The 26,099-nt window shown below is 35.9% G+C and overlaps 1 protein-coding gene across 8 annotated transcripts in view; it reads left to right on the top strand.

Moving 5' to 3' along the window:
* PEAK1 (pseudopodium enriched atypical kinase 1) overlaps positions 1–26,099 on the top strand; it is a 319,482-nt gene that overhangs the window by 91,989 nt on the left and 201,394 nt on the right. The window contains exon 3 of one of the 8 annotated variants that reach the window (XM_046008370.1): positions 7,981–8,039. The exons of the other annotated variants lie outside the window; for them this stretch is intronic. The gene's annotated coding sequence lies outside the window, so the exon portion shown is untranslated. The remainder of the gene's footprint in view (positions 1–7,980; positions 8,040–26,099) is intronic. 8 annotated transcript variants of the gene reach the window in all.

Here is a 26,099-nt window from a genome sequence, read left to right as displayed (position 1 = left end):
CCGAAAAATTTTCTTAAAACAAAACATAGCACCTTACATATTAATTTAGTAAGACTGGTAAAAAACATGCCACATTATAAATATTAAAGATACAATATTCCAGCATTGAAAAATTTAACCCTCAGGTCAGAACTAAATTTATCTGTGCTAATATGGCAAACCAAGATAAAATTAGAACTTATAACAAATTCTTTAACATTATACACCTCTCAATTAACATATTCTTTTCTATAGTAAAAAAAAATCCTCTAAATCATAAAATCAATGCTGTTTTGAAATAAACAAGTTGATAAAGTATATGTACTATATATAATGTTAATGTGACATTTTAAAAACTTGAAAAGCTATCCCAATTATACACAGTATTATATGATATAATATTATATGATATAATGTATATGATATACATATACATTATGATTATATGATGATATGATTATATGATGATATGATGATATGATGATATAATCATATGATATATGATTATATGATATAATATTATATGATATAATGTATACATTATTGTATATATATTTACATGGTACGCTATGTAAATAATATGTAACAGTACCATATGATCATAAATATTTAATAAACTATAAAAACATTGCATGGATTTGAAAAATACCAAATTGATAGAATTGATTACTTCCTAGAAGACAGATGAGATTAGGAGGAATTTACAGGGGTCTTTACTTGATTTAAAATTTAATGTAGATTTACATGGTAAAATGTTAATGTTTTATAAGGCCATTTGCTAGGTACTTTATATATGGGTCATTATACTAGTTTTCATATCACACTGTATGTGTGAAATATTTTCAAATTTTTAAAAAATTTGAAATTTACACAAAATTAACTCAAAAGGGATCAAAAACTTAAATGTAAAACACAAAACTGCAAAATTCTAGAAGATAACACTAAAAACAAACAAACAAAAAAAACTAGGTGACCTTGGGTTGGTGACAAGTTTTTAGATAAACACCAAAAGCTTGACTCAAGAAATAAAGGAACTTCGTTAAAATTAAAAACTTCCACTCTACAAAAGACATGGTTAATGGAAAGACAAGCTACATAGTGGGGAAAAATATTTGCAAAAGACATATCTGGTAAAGCACTGTTGGGACGTAGGCAAAGAGGCAGGCAGAGAGAGGAAGGAAAGCAGGCTCCTTGCTGAGCAGAGAGCCTAATGCGGGGCTGGATCCCAGGACCCTGGGATCATGACCTGAGCCAAAGGCAGAGGCTTTAACCCACTGAGCCACTCAGGCGCCCCAGAATCAAACACATTTTTAAAAAAGATTTTATTTGAGAAAGAGAGAGAGAGCATGAGCCAGGGGTGGGGGTGGCAGGGAGGGGCAGAGGGACAAGGAAAAGCAGACTCTTTGCCAAGCAAGGAGCCTGACATCTTGCTGGATCCCAGGACCCTGAGATCATGACCTGAGCCAAAGGCAGACTCTTAACTAACTGAGCCACCCAGTCTTACTTTTTAGGGTCAGGAAACATAATCAGCTCTTGTGTTTTGATAAAAAGACCCAAATACTCTTTATTGGTGAGGAGAAATATGGTCTTATATCACTAGGTGTAGAATAAATTGATACAACCATTCTTTAGGACAGTTTAGAAGGGGGAAGAAAGGATTCGTGATCTATGTACCTTCTGATACAACAATCTTAAAATAATCATACTAAAGAAACTATCAGAGCTGTGCAGAAAAATATGTATTCTAGGGTATTTGGTGTGTAGAGAAGGATACTTATGATACTAGAAATTCAGAAACAGCCTAAATATTTAAAATAGAAAATTGATTGAATTTATTATAGTATATATCTATAATGGAATACTGTTCAAAAATTAGGAATGCTTTAACAGATAGTAGTAAATCATAAAAGCTGAATATACACTTTAGGCACACTCTAGTCCTAGTTACTTATGTAGTTATTCAGTCATTCACTCACAAATACTTAGTGACAACCCAGGCATTGTTCTAGAACCTAGAGATAGAGCACTGAATGGGGAAAATATAAAATTAAAATGACCATTTCTTTGCCTACAGAAAGGCAGAACAATAAATAAATAATTTTTCAATTAGTGATGAATGCTTTGGAGAAGAGTATGACAGGATAAGGTAGATAGGGAGTACCAAGGGAAGAGAAGGAGGAACTTTGCAATTTTATATGAAGTGGGTCAGAGGAGTCTGAAAAACGAAATTTGAAAAAAAAAAAAAAAAAAAAAAAAAAAAGCTAAGAAGAAGCAATGTTTATATCTGGTGGAAAGTATTTGTGGTGGAGGGAATTGTAAGTGAGAAGACTTGAAGTGGAGATGTGTGTGTATTCCAGCACAGCCATGAAGGTTAGTGCAGTTGATACAGATAAATCAATGGAGAAAGTGTGTGGGAAATAAGGTAAGGAGAAGGAGGTTGGTGGTGAAAATGGAGGGCCATTACTGTGGTCAAATGGCCCATTGGCTTTGAGATGGGCTCTGTTGGGCCACTGTTGGGCTCTGATAAGAGGAATGAAATATGACTGGCATTTAAAAGAATTGTTTTGCTGTTTTGTGTAGGATAGAGTGGAGAGGATCAGGAATGGAGCACGGAGATCAGAGGCTATTATAATAACCCTCTCAAGACATAATGGTAGCTTGGACCAGTGATGAGAAGTGGTTTGACTCTGAATTTATAGCACATAGCCACAAACTCTTATTTGAAGAAATAATTGAATATATGTATCAACATGTAAATAGTTATCTCTGGTGGGATTGCTGATGATTTGTATTTTCTTTGTATGCCTCTGGGTTTTCCAAATTTTCTGTAACTATTACTTTTAAAATAAGAAAAAATATAAAACTGACTTCTGCTTAAAAACTGTGTTTTCCCCCCTGATTTCAAAGTATATGCATTAAAGGATTGAAGAATTATGTTTCTTTCCTTTTAGTGTTAGGCATTCCCTCTGTCTAGTAATTCAGATGGCGAGTAGGCCCAACCTTTAAATTAGATCTAAGATGTTAACTTACTAGTGAAATTGATTGAGGAAGGAAATTCAAGGTAGAGAGAATTATATTCAACATTTTCCCTATCATTCTTGTGAGATAAACTTTAGAAACCTGTTTTATTACATCATTGTTAAAGTTAATGCCCAAGATTACATTTTTACTTCTGTGTTCTGCTGTTCTTACTTCATTACTGATGCAGGATAACTCAGTGACAAAAAAAACTGCAGTGTAGACCAGTAGAATGGCTATGCCTCAGTCATCTTTACTATTGAATGTGAGCTGTATTGCTGATTTCCTGAAAATCATTTGTACGAATGATTTCTTACCTTTCTGATTTTCTTGATTATACCAATTCAGTCTAACGAGGTGAGAGTTGTAGTGGTCCAGAGTGTGCCAGCTGGCAGAGAGGGGAAAAAAGAAAGTCAGGCTAGAGTCTGGATTTGGCTATAGATAATCTGGGTGATTGAATTTTTAAATGATAAATCAACAAAATTCTCATTATCTGGAAGCATAACTTGAGTTTTGTATTAGTTGGAAATAGTAGCCCTTGCATTGGCAGTGTTTAGTTTTCTAACATTACCTAAAAATGGAAATTTGGGCTTTTTGTTTTGAGAGTACCTTCCCAGGTAATATTAGGAGCACATTGGCTAAGGTAAAATTTTATTTTGGTTTACAGTTTGGTTTGAAATCATGCTTTACGGGTAAATTGCAAATCCATAGGCACACTCATTTTGAGATACTATCAGTTTCAGAAACAGCAAAATTACATTGTGGCTCTACTTTAGTCAATTAATAAAAATAAATGTGATTTCTTTCTTATTTTATAGAAAAATAGAAATATTTTCTCTTACATGTTACATTCTGAAGTTTACCACATGAGAGTAGTTTTTGTAGTCTAAAAAGTTATCTGTACGTTCTGTATCTTTCTATACCAACTGAGCAACTTGTGTGGTAAATACCTGTTGTTATGTACAACTTGGTTTTTTGTTTGTTTGTTTGCCTAATTGGAATGTAGATATTTAGTTTTTTGGGTTGTTTTTTTTTTAAGATTTTATTTATTTATTTGACAGAGATCACTAGTAGGCAGAGAGGCAGGCAGAGGGGGAGGGGAAGCAGGCTCCCAGCTGAGCAGAGAGCCCAAAGCAGGGCTCGATCCCAGGACCCTGAGATCATGACCTGAGCCAAAGGCAGAGGCAGCCACCCAGGCTCCCCTATTTAGTTGTTTTCTGATGATCTAAAGCTAGTGTTGCTTCCTGAATACTTAGGTGGAAATAATTCTGTTGCTTCAAAAACAACTGTCTTGCCTATAGTGTTTATGGTTTCAGAACTTCTTAATTACTTCTGTATGAATTGTATATGTCACTGGAAAGAAAAGAGCCTGCTACTCAGACCCAGGTTGAGTCCCATCTCTGCCACTGAGTAGTTAGCTGAATGAATAACTGTCAGAGCCTCAATTTGCTCATCTATAAGACTACCTATATTATTGACTTGCTGTGTTGTGCCTCTAGTATTATGCCTACTGTATGGTAGGCAGCCAGTAAGTATTACTTACTCTATTTCTTTTATTTTGTACTTTTCAAAAATTTATAAAAGATTTATTTATTTATTTGAAAGAGCGTGCACAGGGACACACACGCACAAGGCAGGGGAGGGGCTGGCGGAGAGGGAGGGAGTCTCAAGCAGACTCCTGCCCAAGGCTCAAAGCCATGACCTTGAGATCATGACCTGAGCCAAAATCAATCAAATGCTTAACTGAGTAAGCCACCCAGGTGCCCCTATTTTATATTTTAAATTTAGCTTGTGTCCTGAACAGAACCCTTGGTGATTTTGTTATAGTATAATTTTATACAGAGCACTCTTGAAGGCAGTAGGAAAAGAATATCAGTTACTAAATTTGGTCTACATGATGTTAGATCTTTAACGCAGGTCTCATCTTTTTTATTCTTTTTAAAGATGTGTATGGTACAGTGTTACACTATATTGAAAACATATAATTGTGCCAGATACCTTGCAAGATCCCTGTGCTAGAAGCTTTGTATATATTGTCTCTCATCCCCATAACTGTAGATATACTTTTTTTGTTGTTGAAAAAAAAAAAAAAAAGAAGATGCTATCTGGGGATGATATCTGGAAGGCTTTTAAAAAAATGTGTATGTAATAATGGGCGTGTCATTTTGGATTAAAATCCATATGTGGTATATTGTAAAGTGACCTTCTGCCATATTGTTAAAGAATGAAGTTTCTGTTATCAGACCGGAGTCATCTCCACTGGGACTAAAGAGTAGTGGTCTTCAGGAAGCTACAAGGGTGTTGAACTATTGCCGTTAACTGTGATATTAATCATCGGTGATGTCAGTATGGACTATTATTGCTGGAGGGTTTTTTCTTTTTCTCCTATCCCTCCACCCCCCGCTTCACATTCCTTCTTCCATTACGTGCTTATCAATTAATTCTTAAATCTTCCAAGTGTGAGTACCTTTCTTAATTATAGTCTTTGGCTTTTATAATGACATGCAAGTTTTTTTCCCTTAAAACAGAATCTTTACAATGGTTCTGATTATATCAAAAGGAAAATCTGGCATGTGTTTGGATTTTTTTCTTCAGTTGATATATGTTTTAGTTTATCAGGGTTCACATTAAAGAAACGAACAGTAATCTGTACTTACTATTTCTTTTCTGTTAAATAGGAATATTTCATTATGGTCTTAGTGTATTTTGTTATTATTGACATGATGTTCCACAATATTTAAAGTTGGTTAGTTGTCACATATATTTATATATGTTTTTTATTTTTTTATTTTTATTTTTTTTTTTAAAGATTTTATTTATTTATTTGACAGAGAGAGAGATCACAAGTAGGCAGAGAGGCAGACAGAGAGAGAGGAGGAAGCAGGCTCCCTGCGGAGCAGAGAGCCCGATGCGGGGCTCGATCCCAGGACCCTGAGATCACGACCTGAGCCGAAGGCAGCGGCCTAATCCACTGAGCCACCCAGGCGCCCCTATATATGTTTTTTAAAAGGGAACTGGTTTCCTAATTATCTGCCTCTTATTTATGAGGAATATGAGTGCTAAAGAAATGCAGACAGGTGTCTAGAGTACATTAAAGCCTAGGTTGAGTTTTTAATCTTGTTGGCATAGGAATTTACAGTGATTCATTGGGTTGTTTCTTTATTTAACTGGTTTCATTTTAAACATATCCTTGCCCCAATAATGATTTACTTTAGAACAGTATTCTGTTGAGTACAGGGACTGATTTAACTTAACATTCAAATATCTGATTCTGTAGTTATTAAAAATCAATATAAACAACACCATTGTGTTGGTAGTCATTTGGGGACACTTTTTAGTATGAAAATATTTGGGGGCACCTAAGTGGCTCAGTCAGTTAAGTGTCCAACACTTGATGTCCAACACTTGATCTCAGCTCAGGTCTTGATCTCAGGGTCATGAGTTCACGCCTCCCGTCCACCCAGTTGGGCTCCACGCTGGGTGTGTGGCCTACTTACCAAAAAAAAAAAAAAATATATATATATATAATAAATCTTTGGGGGCACCTGGATGGCTCAGTCAGTTGGGTGCCTGCTTTTGTCTTGGGTCGTGATCCCAGAGTGCTGGGATCGAGCCCCCCATCGGGCTTCCTGTTTGGCAGGAGGCCTGCTTCTCCCTCTCCCTTTGTCTGCCGCTCCCTCTGCTTGTGCTCTCTCTTGCTCTCTCTCTCTCTGTCAAATAAATAAAATCTTAAAAAAAACTTTGGTTATTATTTCTAAAATGCTGTTTGTTTTTGATCTTTTCAGAATATAATTTGTCTGATAATACTGTTAATTATCGGGGAAAGCAAAGAGCTCCATGAGATGTGTTTGGATTTTCTTCTCATATTCTGAAGATTGGGATTATTTTGCCTGACTGAACATAATTTTTGAGACTTTTCAAAATATAATACACAGAATAATTTTTTTTCTCTCTGCCTCTACCGCATGAGCTCATTTGTCACTGGTAATTTTTTTATTATTTTTTTTTTTATGCATCCCACATGTCAAGCTGCTTCCTACACAGAATAATATCAAGACTATAAACCTGATTGATTCTGTGTTTTGGGATAAATGAGGTACTCTTAGATACAGACTCATCTCAGTCTCATACGGCGTAGGCCTTCCAGTATTGCTAGGATATTGGATGGAGCAGCCAAGAATGACTTTTTTCCTCCTACGTTACCAACCAGGAAGTTTCTGTGGTGAGAGAAATATTCCCTGCATTTAGAAAATGCTGTCATCATATGGAAAGTATAACTGGAAATAAGGAGAGAGGCAGTCTCAAAACAGCGCTCGAGCCATAGATTTCATATATACCAGGAGAAAATGTAGTTTAATTTTCATTTTGATGAGCTAGGTATGACTTTATTTTGAAATGGTTCTGGCATTTCTTTTACAACTGGAGATATTTTGTGTCCTTTCTTCCCTTTCTCTTAATTTAAAATTTCTGTGTCTACCCCTCTATGTAAAAGATTGCCAAGACCCAGAATAGTGTGGTTTTGATGAGAGTAGTTGAAAGTGTTTGTTATTGATGTTTTAAGAATCCCTTTATCAAAAATAATTGGCCACTAATGATGGGGTTCATTATGTCATTCTTTAAAATCCAAAGATGAATCTGGGTGGAGAATGAAGGGCAGGGAAGCAAGAAGGGGACGTTAAGTGCTCAACATAGATGGCGGAATGGCAGAGCAAGTGGGAGATTTTATCTCTTATAGTCTATGGGGAATATTGAGATCTTATTTCTCTTACAGTTCTTAGAACACTTAATAGACAAATTCAAACTATATGCTAAATTTCTAAACTACAGAAGTTATCTTTAGTCTCTGGTTACAGTTTACTTTTTTTAAAATTAAAATTAGTACCAATTTTGTGTTATATTTGTACTATTATTTTTATTGTAACTTTTTATCTTAATCTGTTCTTCAAAACAAATTTAACAAAATTTATGTTGATTATATTTCAGGATGAACCAAATTCATATCAAAGGATCTTAGGAATGAGGGGGAGAGACATAAAAAAGCAGTGAGTAAGACACAGCTGGATTTTCAGATCCTGGTTAGAAAAATCAGCTTTTGACTGAAAGCTGAGAAAATTTTATGTTTATTCTTGAAGAAAAGTAAATTCAAAGACCTCACAAATATCTTTTTAAAGTCTGCTCCAAAATTGAAAGTTAGCACTTCCTCTTAGGAACTTAATTTGCCTGGAAAATGTAGACATTTTAAGGCGGTTAACTGCTTCTGGCTCCTCAGTGACCTTATCACTGCTCATTTATCTTCTATGTATGAAAGTACTCAGCATCTCAACTCCACCTATTTCTCCATGGTCACACTAAGGCAACCGTTTCTGAATATATTCTAGACTATTTTTTGGCTTTGATTTTGGTGTTTTTCTTTTTTCTTTCCAGATTTCACTCTACATGGGATTTAAGAACTGAATTCAATTTGACACATCACTCTTCCACACCAAATTGCCTTACAAACACTTGTGGGACAAATATTTCAAGATTTTTCTACCTGGGTTATGGGTAAAATACTAGAAATTACTTTTAGCCAGTATGAAGAGTATACTGTGGCTTGATTTAATAATATATTTACTCAGCAAACATTTATTGAGCCCATATTCCATAACCAGGTCCTGGGAGTACAGAGATAAATAAGATGTGATTCCTGCCTCTGAGGGGTAGCTCATTGTTTGCCTCTAAAGTCTTAAACTGGGGTACAAAGAAATAAGAGGCTGAACTAGCTGGTCCAGATAAGGTCATTTAACTCCTGGATTTGAAAAATAATGAACTGTAGAGACAAAGCGCAAATTGTTGGGTGTTATGTTCTATTTGTCTAGAAAAGCTTGAAAAATAAAATTCAAGTAAACAGTAGAGTTGTTTTTCTCCTGAGGGCTTTATGGTGATTATTAAATGTTTTAATAAACATTTCCCCAGGGACTACTATGTGCAAGCCTCATGCTCAACACTAGGGATATGAATGTACGAGATTAAGTATTTCATTCTCTAGGAAGACCATGAGAGAGAGAGCTATATGAGTAATTACCATGTGACAGGGGTAGACATTTTATTACCAAATTTTGTTCCAACTGATACCTTTTGGTTGCAATGACACGAGGGAATAAAGAGAGACTAAGGCCAGGAAGCCAGAAGTCACCAGATGACTGAGGGAAGCACCAATTCCTGTTTAGGAGAATCTTTCAAAAGCTCTTCTTATTTTTTAGATCATATATCAGGAATTTCAATGATAAATACCAAGAGAAAAATCAAAATACATCATAAAGCATGAAAATATTTTTGTTACAAAGAGGCATTTTGGTTATCATAACAAAACCTTGTACCTTGGTGCTGTCTTATAGTTGACCCTCTAAAGAGATTTTCCATTGGGAGCAACTTCCCATTTTGCAAATAAAGTAAATAAGGAAAGAGTAAAGGACCCGCTATAGTGATACCACCAACCATGGCAGTCTGTTTGCTCTACTCTAATTGGCTACATCTATAAATTTGGTTGGAAGGTCACTAACATTAGGACTAATAGCCTTGTGGGATAGAACTGTTATTTGAGATGGCTCAATGATGCACAGAATTAGGAAACAGCACTTCTATAGGAGATATATATTAGCTGTTTTTATTTTGTTTTTTGGCTAGTTGAAGAGGTTGGTATTATCCTTTCATATTCCTTAAACGTCTTTTAAAAAGATGAAACACTTAAAGAATCTTTTGTGTCTGTGCTTTAGTTCTGTTTATGAGCTGCCGTGCTCTTTTCAGTTGGTATCATGATCTACTCCTAGAATCCTGTGCATCCAACAAAAGCTTCCTTTTTGGCAGTTACACCCAGTTTGGGTTCCTTTTACTTTCTGTTACTTATAAACTTTCAAAATTGGTTATTAACTTTTTGGTTATTTCAGTTATTTTAATTTACTTTTTTTTACTTTTTTACTTTTTTTAAATTTATTTTAATTTATTTTAGTTATTTTAATTACTAAGTATACACCTATTTTTCCTATTTGAGATTTTCTTTGTTATACTACTTTTGAAATTAAAGGTGTTTGTAGAGTACTCAAGAGATTCAAAGCCTTGGATTTTATAAGTAGTACTTGGGTATGCTTTTTGTTTTTAACTATATTTAAGGCATGTTATTGCTCACTTCCATGTGCTAGAATTTCACCTATTATAGACCAAGAGTTATTTCTCACTGTTTCCGTAAGAATAGTTTAAAAGGTGAGTCTAATTTATTTTGAGTGATATTTGTCATTAGATCAGAGTGGCTATTAAATTTCAAAGCATTCTCATAGTGATTATGATTATTGCTACAGCTGGAGGCAGTGTTCTGTGGAACCTATTAGGGTATTAGTCTTCTTGGTTCTAGTGCAAGGTTTGGCAAGCTTTACTTTTGAATTAAAGTTTATAGTTTTGCCATCATCAGAGAGTTTATAGAGTATCAACTGCATTGTTGATAGAGACTGATTGGTAGTAGCTGCCTGGAGAACCTGTTGACAATTAGGAGGCTTGTGGGAGACATTTGTAAAGGAGTGTTGCAATCTAATAGTGTCTGACATGATCATAAACTGGGAAGGGATAGAGTGAGATTTGTGTTACCTGTGCCATGTGTTTGCCAAATCCATAAAGGGGCCTTAGGATTAGTATTTAGTCCCACGTGTAAGTTAATATGAGAGTCATCCTCATCCTATCCCTTGTCAGGAAATCATCCCATCTTTTTCAGATACCTCCAGTGGGGAGCCGACTGCCTGCCTGAGATCCCATTCTGTTGTAGGACAGCTCTGTTAGAAATTTCCCCCTGTAGTGTCCTCTTCAGTTACTACTCCGTATTGAAAGTTCATGAAAACCTAGTATAAAGGGTTTCTGACAAGGGTAGATGATGAGGTGGTTTTTTTTGTTTTTGTTTGTTGGTTGGTTGGTATCATTTATCATTTACCAACTCTTTTTGCCCATTTCAAAAAACTTTTAATTTCAAAATAGTTAAATACTCACAGGAAATTGCCAAAATAGTACACAGGTTTGCTGTGTACCCTTCTCCCAGTTATCCCCCATGGTAACATCTTACGGAACTGTACTATAATAGCAAAACCAGGAACTTGGTATTGATACAATCCGCAAACCTTAATCAGGTCTCAACAGTGTGTGTGTGTGTGTGTGTAGTTCTTTGTAATTTTATCATTTATATAGATTTGGCTAACTGTCACCATACTCAAGATACGAAACTGTTCCACACCCACAAAGAGCTCCCTCGTATCACCACTTTATACTCACTCCCAGTCCTCTCCCCTGTTGCTAATTCCTGGTAACCACTAAGCTGCTATCCATCTCTGAAATTTTGGTTTTTTGAGAACTTTATATAAATGGAATAATATAGTGTGGCCTTGGAGGCTGGAGTTTTTTCACTAAGGATAGTTCCTTTGTGATCTATCCAAGTTGGTTACATGTATCAATAGTTATTCTGTTTTTTAAATCATTACTAATGTCTTTTCTAGGGGCCACAATAAATATTTGTCTAACTATATGAACAACATTTAAAATATTATTAAAGTGGTTAATTTACATTTACAGAGCTCTTAAATTTCAATTCACCTGTTACCCAGTATATAAGAAATCTCATCTTTGACTATTTGTTGCTTGAACTGTTAGGGTTAATAAGGAGTCCAAGAGTATTAGGAGAGCCCTTTCTTCTGTCTGTTTCTAACCAGCCCTGGGGTCTCATACTACTCATTCACCCTTTTTGTTACTTCTTTTTGTGTCCAAGGGCTGTCCACCTGAAAGGATGATTATGTGGATGAAATGAGACATAAAAGTCAAAATAAAAATTTTTCTATACCATGTCATGCCAAAATTAATTTGTAAGGTAAATTGTTAACCTGTGGTTGTGTCTGGTGTAATGAGACTGACGATTGGAGTTTTTTTTTTTTTTTAAACTTGTCTTTATTTTCCAACTTTCCTATAATGCATACATATTTTATCTTTGTTTTTCTACTTATAAAAATAATACATAATCATTAAAAATTGAATCTTCATAAAAATACATACACTAGAAAGTGAAAGCCTGCAGAAATTCCTCACCTAAAGTTAATTATTATGAACTGTTTGTTGTATGTTTTGTTTTTCTGTTCATGGAAGAAGATTTTGTTATTAGTACTAAAATAAAACCAGAGATTTGCTGTGCACATTGTTTTACATCTCTTTGACTAGGGTTTCTTGAATATTTTTTCCTGTCTGTATGGGTGACTTTATTAGCTGTGTGGTTATTTTGGTGTGTACATGTACTATTCATTCATTTACTCAGTTACTTCTCATTGAATGCCTGCTGTGTTCAAGGCACCATGCTGGGGAAACTGTGATGAATAATACAGGAAGCTTACATTTTAGAGGGAAGATAGACATTAATAATGATTAATTTCTTAAATGATTATTTGGTTATAAATGTGATATTGACCAGGAGAAGGAGTATCAAGAGCTATGCAAGTGCCTGTTTGGGTACTAGGCTTAGTCTGGGAACCAAGGAGGAGCTCCCAGACAAAGTGACTTCTGAGCTGAACTCTATGGTTATGTATGAATTAGGAAATGACTGGTGAAAGAGTAGTGTATCGATGAAAATATATTCATCTAGATATTTCAGTATGTGGCTGGAAGGCCATATAGTAAAAATGGCAACCATCTTTTTTTTGGTGGTGCCATTTTTTTTTTATTCTGTATTCTGTACAGAATATTCTGTATTCTGATTTGTCTACAGTGAATGTGTATTTATCATTTAGCTAAAATAAAAAGAAAAACCAGAAGTGTTGAATGACCATATTGTACACCTGGAACTAATAATATAACACTGTATGTTAACTAACTGGGATTAAAAGCTTTAAACAACAATTGGTGCATTAAAAAAAAAGAAAAAACAAATATGTTTGATGTATGAATACAGATGCTCATAGAGGAAAGCAAAACTGATAAAAGATCTCTCAATGTATCAATACTGTGGTGGCATTATAGGTAGCTACTGTATTTCTAACAGTTTTTAAGAGAAGTATTAGCTTTACAGAAAAATTGAGAAGATGGCACAGAGTTACTATACATTCTCCCTGCCACATGCAGAATTTTCCCTCTTCATATCTTACAATAATTTGGTACATTTGTTATAACTAATAAACCAATACTGATAGGTTATTATTAACTTCCCATTGTTTATCCAAGTTTCCTTAGCTTTTACTTAATATCTTTCCACGATCTTATCCAGGATACCACATGGCATATAGTTTTCATTTCTCTTTATGTTCCTTTTACCTGTGACACTTTCTTATATTTTCTTTACTTTTGATGTCTTTGACAGTTTTGAAATCTACTGGTGTGTTGTAGGCTACTGGTGTGTTGTGTGTCTTGTGGGCTTTATATGATATTTATCTCGTGATTATACTGCAGTGTGGGTTTTGGGGAGAAAGCTGAGGTAAAATGCCAATCTCATTGCATCATATCAAGGGTACCTACTATCAACATGAATTATCACTGTTGATATTTATTAACCTTGATTACCTGGCTGGCGTAGTTAGAGTTTCCCAGGTTTCTCCTGCCTTGTGGAGTTACTTTACCCGCCTCTGTTTCATATACTGCTCTTTAGGAGGAAGTCTCTGTGTAGAGTCCATACTTAAAAGGTCAGAGTTATGCTTCACTTCCTTGAGGGCAGAATATTTACATAAGTTATTAGGAATTCTTCTGCATAGGAGGTTTGTCTTTTTTCCTCATTTTATTTATGTATTTAATCATGAGTGTGACCTCATGGAGATTTATTTTATCCTTTGGGGTTTTAACCTGATACTATATTTTATTGTTCAAGTTATTCCAGCTTTAGCCATTAGGAGTTCTTTCACTTGCCTCTTTGCCCCTTAGACATACTCCATCAACAAGGTTTTGTGTTTGTGGTTTTTTTTGTAAGTATTTCCTTATTTTCAGGCAGTACAGGTTGCTCTAGAACCCCTGTGTGTTTCCTGACACAGACCTACAATCAGCCATTTTCCAAGGAGCCTTGCTTCCTTCTATTGGAGAATAGTATTAGGAACCAAGATCTTCGTGCAATTGCATTTTTCTCTTGCTTTTTTTTTTTTTTTCTAGTACTGGTTCTCCCTCACCCACCTCCTGCCTTTCCCCTTAAGATTTCTGGTAGACCAAATATGAATTCCAACATGGCAAATTTAGATAAACCCATTAAATACCCATTTCCAATCACCTTCTCCCTCCTTTCCTTCGTCCTTAGACCTCTTTCAGCCAGGGTTGACCCTGTGACACATTGCTGGGTAGAGGGATATTTAATACAAATCTCCTGGAAAGGGCTTTCTTTCCAAAACCAAGTGAAGACCTGAAGGGATGTATTTTTGGGCCCTTCATCCTCACGGGAGAATGGAATTGATATTCAATTTAATTCAGTTCAGCATGAATATGAAAGCAAATGATAGGGAATGCACAGTAGAGAGAAAGAAGGGACCTTATTCCTTGATGTCACTGCTGACATATATGGTTAAACCATTGCTGGTTTGCCCAGCTCTGGACATTTTTTGCCTAAAATAAAATAAACTTTTGTATGTTAACTATCATTACTTGGTTTTTTGGTAATTGCTGCAACGGAGCATACAGTCAGTTTAGTTGATTTAGATATCAACTTGGTTGGCACAGTTACTGTTAATTTACTTAAGAGATATTTGTTGAGGGTGCCTGGGTGGCTCAGTTGATGAAGTGACTGCCTTTGCTTAGGTCATGATTCTGGAGTCCCAGGATCAAATCCTGCATCAGGCTCTCTTCTCAGCAGGGAATCTGCTTCTCCCTCTGACCCTCCCCCCTCTCATGTTCTCTCTCTCTTTCTCATTCTGTCTCTCTCTCAAATAGATAAATAAAATCTTTAAAAAAGAAATATTTGTTGAGGACCTACTGGGTGTAAAGCTTCATAATACTGAGCAAAAAGAGAGAGGAATTCTTGATATCATCCAGTTCCCACTGGACCCAGGTTTAATAATTTTATGCAGAATAAGATAATTACATGGGTAACTATGATTAGAAACAATATCTTCATATTTTGTCATTTGGTTGGTCACAATACCTGTCACTTTAATTTATCTTACTGTATTCTCTGTGTCTGCAAATGGTTTGGCAATTTAGCTGTTCCAGGGTAGAAACCTAAGTATGGTCCTCATCCCCTTCTTTTCTCTAACTCTTCTCATCCATTTGTTTTTCATTTGGTAGTCTGTTTTCTTACCTTATAAATTTTTTGGTCCTTTGGTTCTTTAATTCCTTTGCTTCTCCACTAGTTCTGACCCTTAGACTCTTGTCTCATATACAACGTTACAGCCCTTCATGCCTTGTTCAAAAGGCAGATGAAATCTTATTTCTCTCTTCAGTAAAATTGTGTGCTGGCATTGCACTGTCTCGAGTATAAAGTTCAAATTTTTTTCTCTTAAAAGCCCTGTAGGCAGTGTCCCCACACACAAACCACTCTGCAGAAGACACCCCTGACTTCATTCCAAACATCTAATTCTATCTTTAGTTTTCTGTGTTCTTATTTATCTCAGCACATTTCTTCAACCAGAGAGTCTTGCTGCTCCCAGTGCCTTTTAAAGCTTTAAGATAGAGCTGTTTTTCAGGAGACCTTCCCTAATTCTCACACTGTCCCTCTCAGAGATCTCTGTATTCAACCTCTGTTAACACATAAACTGGCTGTTGGGGTGCCTAGGTGGCTCAGTCTGTTAAGGGGTCCTGGGATCAAGCCCTGTGTCAAACTCCCTGCTCAGTGGGGAGTCTTCTTGTCCCTCTTTCTCTTCCTCTGCCCCTCCCCTGATTGTGCTCTCATGTTCTCTCTCTCTCTCACTCTCTCTCTAAAAAAAAAAAAAAAAAAACTCTTAAAAAAAATAAACTGGCTGTCATATTTTGTTCACCTTTAAAATAAAACAGCAAGTTAGATAACTTACCAGCCAAATGGCTTTATTCAGGAATAGCGGAAGAATTGCAATTTGTGACATGCAAGCTACGACAAACCATAGACAAGTCCGGAGGTCCAAGGAGAGGAATGTTTCACTATAGAGAAAAGGAGGAATTTGGGAGGGACTGCTTTGAAGGAAAGTCTGTTTGAGGAAGGTGAAAGTTCAGGACGGTAACAGTTTCTTGTTGGCTGAGTTGTGGTTATTTTCTTACTGGCTGAGCTTGTTGGTGGGCCAGGAGAAAATTTTCCTCCTTCTTGCTGAAGTGGCAAAGTAGGCTTCTTCCTGTTCAGAATACAAGGTATGTCTCTTCCTGTTGGGTTATAATTGGTGACAAGTAATAGGGCTGGAGAGCTTTCCCTTCTGGCCTCTAGACTCAGTTTTAAATGAAGTTTCCCTTATTCACTTTCACAGTTTGAAATACCTCTTGAATGCATGTTCTAGACTATCATTATTATAACCTATTGAAATGGTCTCTCTGCTTCTGCTTTGGTAACTTGTAAAATACATGCTTTACCCAGTATCCGGTGATCTTTTCAAACTCCAGATCTGATCATTATGTCACTGTGTTTAAAAATCCTTCTCAGGTTTACTGATGATCTTAGCCTAAAAATTAAATCCTAACGTGGCCTGTAATGTATGTCATACGTTAGTTCCTGTATATCACTTTTCTTGTCTCTCTTCGTTTCTTTTAGTTCTTTAAATGTGCTCTACTTCCTCTTAGCTTAGGGCCTTTGCACATGTTTCTCCTATCTGAAACATTTATCATTTAAATACCTTCAACTCTCAGCATTTACTCAGGATATCCTCACCCAGATCTACAGCAGATTTCTTTGTTGTATGTTTCACTTGCTCTGTCTTTCGCATAAACTTGTAGAGCTAAACAAGGTGGAGAGCATATAGTTGCATTTAATTTTCCAAAAATGATTATGGCTCCTGTCTTTAAAAGTAGATTTTCTGTATCCACCCCTCTGGAAACCTTCATTCCTTGTATACAAACTGCTCATTTCACTCATTCCATTAGATTCCTGTCCTGTCTGGATTTCATGATAAATTCCTTAAATACAGGTCTTGTCAGCACCCTACATTCTTTTGTTCAAAATCTTTTTTTACAGCCCAGTGATTTTTTCCTCTCCCAATTTTTTAGTTTTGTTTGTTTTGTTTGTCAATTTTTGGTAAGAAACCCACAGAGAAAATTAACAATCATTTGCTTTGTTCCAGAAAGTTTTGAGTAGTATAAGCTGCACTGAAATGGGTATTCTGACTGCACCAGGAGCATAAGGGATTTTCAAAGCACTGACTCAGGGTCAGCATTCTGTTCCTCACTCCCCTAACCCTCAGACCCAAAATCTCACAGTTAGAACTTTGTATGATTTCACGAACTGCTGACAAATGTCTAGATGTCATTCTGACTTTAAACATACACCACAGGGACGCCTGGATGGCTCAGTGGGTTAAAGCCTCTGCCTTTGGCTCAGGTCATGATCCCAGGGTCCTGGGATCGAGCCCCACATCGGGCTCTCTGCTCCACAGGGCTCCTGCTTCCTCCTCTCTCTCTGCCTAGTTGTGATTTCTCTCTGTCAAATAAATAAAAAATATTAAAAAAAAATTCTTAAACATACACCACAAAGTCATAGACCCAGGAGACTCAAGAGTGAGAAGAGGCTTTAGAGGTTATTTACTTTTAGTCCAGCCACCTCTCTGTTCAAGGTCATTTGGTTCCCGAGTGTTCCTTATCACCCACATACAAGAGTTGTCTTTTATACAGTGAACGCAAACCGTCTTCGCTACAATGTTCATCTACCAGTTTTAATTTTTGGCACTGTTTGTGGAATGACTGTGTATATTTGAAGACAGCTATCATGTCTGTTCTAAGTAGCTTTTCTCCAGGAAGAACTGCTCCAGATCCTGATGTATCATGGCTTGAAGTTCTTTTAACATCTTATGTAAATTTATAAAAATTTGCTTTTTGAGGGGCGCCTGGGTGGCTCAGTGGGTTAAGCCACTGCCTTCGGCTCAGGTCATGATCTCAGGGTCCTGGGATCGAGTCCTGCATCGGGCTCTCTGCTCAGCAGGGAGCCTGCTTCTCTCTCTGCCGGACTCTCTGTCTACTTGTGATCTCTCTCTGTCAAATAAATAAATAAATAAAAATCTAAAAAAAAAAAAAATTAAAAAAAATTTGCTTTTTGAGTGTTTTCGATTATTTACCACTCTGTCCCCTTTCTACTAGTGTAAACGATACAAATGATTGCAAATAAAACAAGTTGATAAGCTTTATAGCAACTGAAAAATATGCAAGAATAAATTAGTTGAGAGAACGTGTGAAATACAATTTGGTGTTTATCTTACAGACCAGAAAAAGCTATTTATTCAGACTTTTTTTGGTGGATTAAATAGTGGGTGGAGACAGAGGACATTTGGGTGATAGAAACTGGTATAGGGGATGATTTATCTGATGAATGACCACTTTCTTTGCTTTATTATACCATTACATTTGCATATCATCATTTTCAATCTGTGATCAACTGTTCAATTTCATAAATGCAGTGTATCTAGTTGGCATTTTCCCACTCAGAACATGTAGACTGCTGTTTTTCTGGATCTGTAAAGGTGTTTTTTCCCTTGCTGAAAAACACACATTCTACCATGAATTATAACATGAAGCCTTACATTGTCTTTCCTCCTATCTATGCAAAAGTATGGATTTACCACTGGCTGCCTGAACTAGGGGTTAAAAGTAATGATGACAGCTGAACTTCCTATGAACTGCCAAGCCCTGAGATAATTTGTCAGGGATTTCTAAGGTTTTCTCTTTTAACTTTTTCTTTATCTTACTCTGGGATGAAACCCACATAAATGAGAGAAGACACATTCATCTTTGATAATGATATAGAAACTTGTACCTTTCTGTTCTTTTGCCACTCCAGTGCTGAACTATTAATATCATATGAAAATTATAAAATGACTTTATAATTATTTCCAAATAAAATTGAAAAGAAGCATTGTCTTCCTATTACCTGATATTTGTGGTTTTACCTGTATTCCTGAACTCCAGCTTTTCAAATGTAAGTGATATCTTTCCAAATGACAGCTTTTTCAGGTGTGGGGGGGTTCGTTTTGATTTTTTTAAATTTCTTATTTTTTTATAAACATATAATGTATTTTTATCCCCAGGGGTACAGGTCTGTGAATCACCAGGTTTACACATGTCACAGCACTCACCATAGCACATACCCTCCCCAATGTCCATAACCCCCCTCCCCCTCTCCCAACCCCCCTTTCCCCCAGCAACCCTCAGTTTGTTTTGTGAAATTAAGAGTCACTTATGGTTTGTCTCCCTCCCAATCCCATCTTGTTTCATTTATTCTTCTCCTATCCCCTAACCCCCCATGTTGCATCTCCATGTCCTCATATCAGGGAGATCATATGATAGTTGTCTTTCTCCGATTGACTTATTTCACTAAGCATGATACCCTCTAGTTCCATCCACGTCGTCGCAAATGGCAAGATTTCATTTCTTTTGATGGCTGCATAGTATCCCATTGTGTATATATACCACATCTTCTTTATCCATTCATCTGTTGATGGACATCTAGGTTCTTTCCATAGTTTGGCTATTGTAGACATTGCTGCTATTAAACATTCGGGTGTACGTGCCCCTTCGGATCACTACGTTTGTATCTTTAGGGTAAATACCCAGCAGTGCAATTGCTGGGTCATAGGGTAGTTCTATTTTCAACATTTTGAGGAACCTCCATGCTGTTTTCCAGAGTGGTTGCACCAGCTTGCATTCCCACCAACAGTGGAGGAGGGTTCCCCTTTCTCCGCATCCTCGCCAGCATCTGTCATTTCCTGACTTGTTCATTTTAGCCATTCTGACTGGTGTGAGGTGATATCTCATTGTCGTTTTGATTTGTATTTTCTTGATGCCGAGTGATGTGGAGCACTTTTTCATGTGTCTGTTGGCCATCTGGATGTCTTTGCAGAAATGTCTGTTTATGTCCTCTGCCCATTTCTTTTTTTTTATTTTTTATTTTTATTATTATTTTTTTAAATGTTTATTCGACAGAGAGAGATCACAAGTATCCTCTGCCCATTTCTTGATTGGATTATTTGTTCTTTGGGTGTTGAGTTTGCTAAGTTCCTTATAGATTTTGGACACTAGCCCTTTATCTGATATGTCATTTGCAAATATCTTCTCCCATTCTGTCAATTGTCTTTTGGTTTTGTTAACTGTTTCCTTTGCAAAAGCTTTTGATCTTGATGAAGTCCCAATAGTTCATTTTTGCCCTTGCTTCCCTTGCCTTTGCCGACGTTCCTAGGAAGATGTTGCTGCGGCTGAGGTCGAAGAGGTTGCTGCCTGTGTTCTCCTCAAGGATTTTGATGGGTTCCTTTCTCACATTGAGGTCCTTCATCCATTTTGAGTCTATTTTCATGAATGAAAGAGGAGAGATTTTTTTTTTTTTTTAAGATTTTATTTTTAGGGGATGCCTGGGTGGCTCAGTCGGTTTACCATCTGCCTTTGGCTCAGGTCATGATCCCAGGGTCTTAGGATGGAGCCCCGCTTTGCTCTCCCTACTTTGCAGGAAATCTGCTTCTCCTCCTCTCATTCACCCTGTTTGTGTTCCCACTCACACTTTCTGTCAAATAAAGAAATAAAATCCGTTAAAAAAGAATTTTATTTTGGGGCACCTGGGTGGTTCAGTGGGTTAAAGCCTCTGCCCTCAGCTCAGGTCATGATCTCAGGGTCCTGGGATCGAGCCCCACATTGGGCTCTCTGCTCCGCGGGGAGCCTGCTTCCTCCTCTCTCTCTGCCTGCCTCTCTGCCTAGTTGTGATTTCTCTCTGTCAAATAAATAAAATATTAAAAAAAAAAGAATTTTATTTTTAAGTGATCTCTATACCCAACATGGGGCTCGAACTTACAACCCTGAGATTAAGAGTCTCATACTCTACCCACTGAGCCGGCCAGATGCCTCTTGATATTTTTTTTTTTTTTTAATAGTAAAACTCGTACATGATGTCATCTTGTTGACTCAGCTTTGAACAGAAGTTTAGTGTTAATAACATCTTCTCCAATAATTTAGCTTTTTTTCTTCCTTTCTCATTCTAATATTTGTTGAAAGGTGTAGGACCAGAAAAGGTCCTTGTGTAACATAAACAAGCATTTAATTAAGGGGTAATGTGTATGGTTCTGGAGTATGTGAAGTGAAACAGAGGTGCTTAATCAGCCTCAAAAGCTATTTACTGCTTCGTAAACTTCAGTGCTCAGTGTCATAAATATTATTACTGTTCTAGGACTCCAGAAAAGCAATGCAATATCAAAAGTGATTTTTTCTGTAGTTAGAGTATGGAAGATTGTCTTCTTAATAGAATTTTGTATTGAAGCTAATAGTTGGGAGAAGTATACATACCTGAAATTTTTAACTGAGGTGTTATCAGAAGGGACTTAAGTAACAAATGAGGGATATGTTGAAATGAAGCAAGGAAGGAAAGGCATTATCACTATTAAGGCTGAAGTTATACTGAGGAATAAGTTACATAATATTGCCATGTATTTATTGAGCACCTCCTGTGGGGCATGGAGTGATAGATGCTTTACATACATTATCTTTATTCATTATAGCCCTGTAAACTCAATTGGTTCTATTTTTAGAATGAGGACACAGAAACTCAGTGAGTTTGTCACACAGTTGTATCAGGTTACACTTTTACTCCTCCATTACTTCAAACTACTTATCAGAAACCTTACATTTAAATAATAATTTTTATATTAATTCTGCTGAATACCTGCTAGTGTACCTGAAAAGTTAATGCTATGTTAATTCTTAAGTCTTTAACCTTTTATTTTTTCCATATTCAGCATTTATTAAGCAGCTAGTATATTCCTTTTTTAAAGATTTTATTTATTTATTTGAAGAGAGAGAGATCTCAAGTAGGCAGAACAGCAGGCAGAGATAGAGAGAGAAGCAGGTTCCCCACTGAGTGGAGAGCCTGATGTGGGGCTCGATCCCAAGACCCTGAGATCATGACCTGAGCTGAAGGCAGAGGCTTAACAACTGAGCCAACCAGGCACCCCTAGTATATTCCTAATATTAAGTATTATGAGAGCTGTAACCATATATGAAGACATTATCTGTAAACCCAGAGTTTAAAAACTGATAAATATTCCAGCCTTGTATACACACAATTTTAAAGAGAGCTCAAGCAGAAGAAGGTTTTTTCCCCCCAATATTTTGTGATTGTTGGCCAGACCCCTTCCAAATTGTCCCCCTTCTGTTTCGATAGGGAAGTACACATAAAAGCTAAAATTCAATCCAAATGATGTCTGTATGATCTAGTTTATGTGGACAAATAAGGAAGGAGTTCATAGTCTGATCGAAATTCTTTGATAGAAAGGAAATCCTGTGTCGTGCGAACTTAGAAGAGGTAGTTAGCATAAGAACTTCTGAAGCAGGAAAGGTTTTACAGAAAAATTGTTATTGGATCAAGAAAAAAAATTTAAGCTGGTCTATACAGAATCGAAGAGAAAGTTTTTGTTAGGATTATAACATTTTACTAACCTAAATGTTTATATCTATCACTTGCTTATACTGTTACTTCCTTTGTGAGCTGTTATTCTGTAGATCTTTTCTTCCAGTAATGTTTTCAAAAAATCCTACATTCTATGTGAAAATGTAAGCAGTAGGAGTTAAAAAAAGTTCAAATAGTTGATGTTTGTTTAAGAAAAGTTGCTGATCATCACATCCACTGCTCTTGTTTCGCTTGCAAAGAAGCCAAAGCCCAGATAAACTGTATAGTGCTTGTTATCAGATACTTATAAGCCCCAGACCTGGGAATTGGCTTGGATTATAGCCATGGTTTTGTCCTGAAACTAAAACTCTAGTTGAAGACTGCGTGAGGTTGGTGATAGTTTAATAATATAAAATAATTTATATTTCCCTGTACTGTTTTTCTTCATTGGCTTTGGGAGAGAAGTGGTTGAAGAAATGAAGAAATATAGAAGACAATTTATTTAGGTAAAAAATAGGGAACCTTTACTTCAGAAAGTTGAGCTTTTTAAAGTGGAGTCACTTAATTTCTGAAGATGTTTATGTACATGCCATCTTTTTAATGTATACTATAATGTGAAGATGGCAAATTTAATAAAAAGCCCGAGTGTGTGAGGTAATAGTGGCAATAGAATTTGTAAGCTCAGATTTATTCATACATTCTTTTTTAACTGGCCTTTTAACTGAAGTGAAATTGATGGGGAAAGCATGAAGTTATGGAGAGTTTGGAATAGGGATGCCTTTGGGTTGACTGTGATTATCATAATGTATTTCAACCTTGAAACTGAGCCCTGGATGACAGAGGAAGGCAGCTTAGACATAAGAAAATGCCAGAGAGACAAAATAACCTTCAGCTAGTCTATAAAAGAATAAAAGAATGATTAAGCAGTTCCAAATGTAAATGCCATATTCTATCACACAGCCATTTCCAGGGATTGTAAATGACCATAACTGTTCTTTTTCTGGATCTAGAAAGGCACTTCAATTCTGAATGGCATAAGAAAATATTTGGAGCCTGCTGCCAGCCTTCTTCTAGTTGCTTTACCCGGGAGATAGTGTGTGCAAAAGCCAAATTGTTTCTGAAGGACAATGTAAATGATAAAGAGCAAAGGATAAAAGGTATCCTCAGTATTTCTGTAGTTAAGTCCAATTGAGGGTTTAGAATTTGAGGTCTTACTGATTACATCACTTACTCCTTTAAACTCTTACTGACTCTTCCTTCACTTTTCTTCAAATACTCAAAAAGAGAAAATGGCTAAATGAGAATGTACATGATAACTGCCATTATAATTTATATATGTTATATATATTAGAATTATATTAGTCATATATACTAATATTTCCTAGTGAGAACAACCTATAACATATATAAAATGAAGGTGTTAAATTATTTCTAAGTCCCTTTTTTGTAAAATTCTTACCCAAACACTCATCTATTGCACTAAGTTTTACCCATTTCCATTGAATTATACCCTATCAATCAGATTAATTTCCAGAAGACCCTACATTAAATATCTACTCCTTTGTCATTTAGTGGGTCTACATTAAATATACAATTGAGTACAAATTTTGTTTTTTTCCTACCTATCTTTATAAATCTCCCCCCGGCTTATACTTGTTTAGTGATTTCGAATTTGCATGTAATTTTTCCATGTATTGTCATTTCATCATTATAATAACCCTGTATAGTGATAACTGCGGGAAGTACTATACACATGTACAAATAAGTACTAAGTCCTAAGTACAAATAAGTACTAAGGTTAGGTGATTTGTATGAACAGTTTTCTCAAACTTTTTAGTCTCAGGAAATCCCATTTAAAAAGCATCCTTGAAAATGAAATGCTAAGGTATATATCTGAGAAAATATATACAGATCTAGAGGTGGAAAACTATAAAACACTGATTTAAAAAAAATCAAAGATCTATATAAGTGGGGAGATAATCTCTTGTGGATTAGAATACTTAATATTGTTAAGATATCAGTTGTTTCCATTTTTCCATTTTAATCTATAGACTCAACCCAGTCCCAGTCAAAATCCCAGTAAGCTATTTTATAGATATCCCATCATACTAATTCTTAAGTTTATATGGAAAACAAAAGACCTAAGAAGCCCAACACAATACAGAAAATGAACAAAGTTGGACTACTTACACTACCTGATTTCAAGACTCATTATAAGGCTACAGTAATTAAGACAGTGTTATTGGCAAAAGAATAGACACATAAATTAACAGGACAGAATAGAGAGTCCAAAATAAATCCACACAAATCTAGTCAACGATCTTTGACAAGAGAGCAAAGGCAATTCAATGGACAAAGGATAGATAGTCTTTTCAATAACTAGTGCTGGAACATATGTAATAAGTGAACCTAGGCACAGACCTCATGATTTAAGCAATAGGTAATGCAAAATAATCATAAACCAGATGTTAACATGAAAAACTATAATACTTATTGAGAAGACATAGGAGAAAATTGATATGACTTGTGGGTTTGGCAATGAGTTCTAAAATACATTAGTAAGAGAATGTCTAGGTGGCTCAGTCAGTTAAGTGTCCAGCTGTTGATTTTGGCTCAGGTGATGATCTTAGGACTGTGAGATTGAGCCCCATATGAGGCTTCATGCTGGGTGTGGAGCCCGCTTAAGATTCTCTCTCCTCTTCTCCCTTGGCCCCTCCCCCTCTTTAAAAATAAAAAGTAAAAATAAATAAATAAAACAAAATACATTAGTAATGTGATCCAGGGAAGAAAAGAAATGCATAAGTGGGGCATAGTTAAAATTGAAAACTTCTGCGCCATGCAAGACACTGTTAAGAGACTGAAAAGACAAGCCACAGACTGGGAGAAAATACTTGCAAAACACATCTGATAAAGGAATTGTATCCAAAATATGAAGAGAACTCTTAAATCTCGATAAACAAATCAACTCAGTTGAAAAAATAAACAAAAGCTTTGAAGAGACATTTCATCAAAGAAGATGTATAGGTGGCAAATAAGTATATAAAAGATATTCAACATCATAGATCATGAGGGAATTTCAAATTAAAATAATAAGATACCTTTACATACCTGTTAGAATGGCTAAAATTTAAAACAAATTCTGACAAGGATGTGGAGCAACATTATTTTTCATTCTTTGCTGGTGAGAATGCAAAATGTTACAACTACCTTGGAAAACAGCTTGATATTTCTTAAAAAACTAAGTGTAGTTTCACCATATGAATCAGCAAATGCACTCCCAAGTATTTATGCAACTAATTTGAAAACTCATATCTACCAAACCTGCACACAAATGTTTATAATAACTTTGTTCCTTATCCGCCCCCAAACCAAAAGCAGCCAAGATATCCTTTGGTAGGTGAATGAATAAACTTTAGTACATCCAGTGCTCGCTTCGGCAGCACATAAACTTTAGTACATCCATAAATGGAATATTATTTGGTGATGAAAAGAGCTATCAAACTGTAAAGACATAGATGAATCTTTAATGCATACTGTTGAGTTAAAGAAGTCTGTCTGAAAATGCTACATTCTGTACAAGTCCCGTTATATGACATTCTGGAAAAGGCAA

Source organism: Meles meles, chromosome 6 (genome assembly GCF_922984935.1).
Source record: "Meles meles chromosome 6, mMelMel3.1 paternal haplotype, whole genome shotgun sequence".
NCBI classification, from domain to species: Eukaryota; Metazoa; Chordata; class Mammalia; order Carnivora; family Mustelidae; genus Meles; species Meles meles.
Note: the sequence above shows the minus strand (reverse complement) of the source record. Positions and strands in the feature narration are given on the sequence as shown.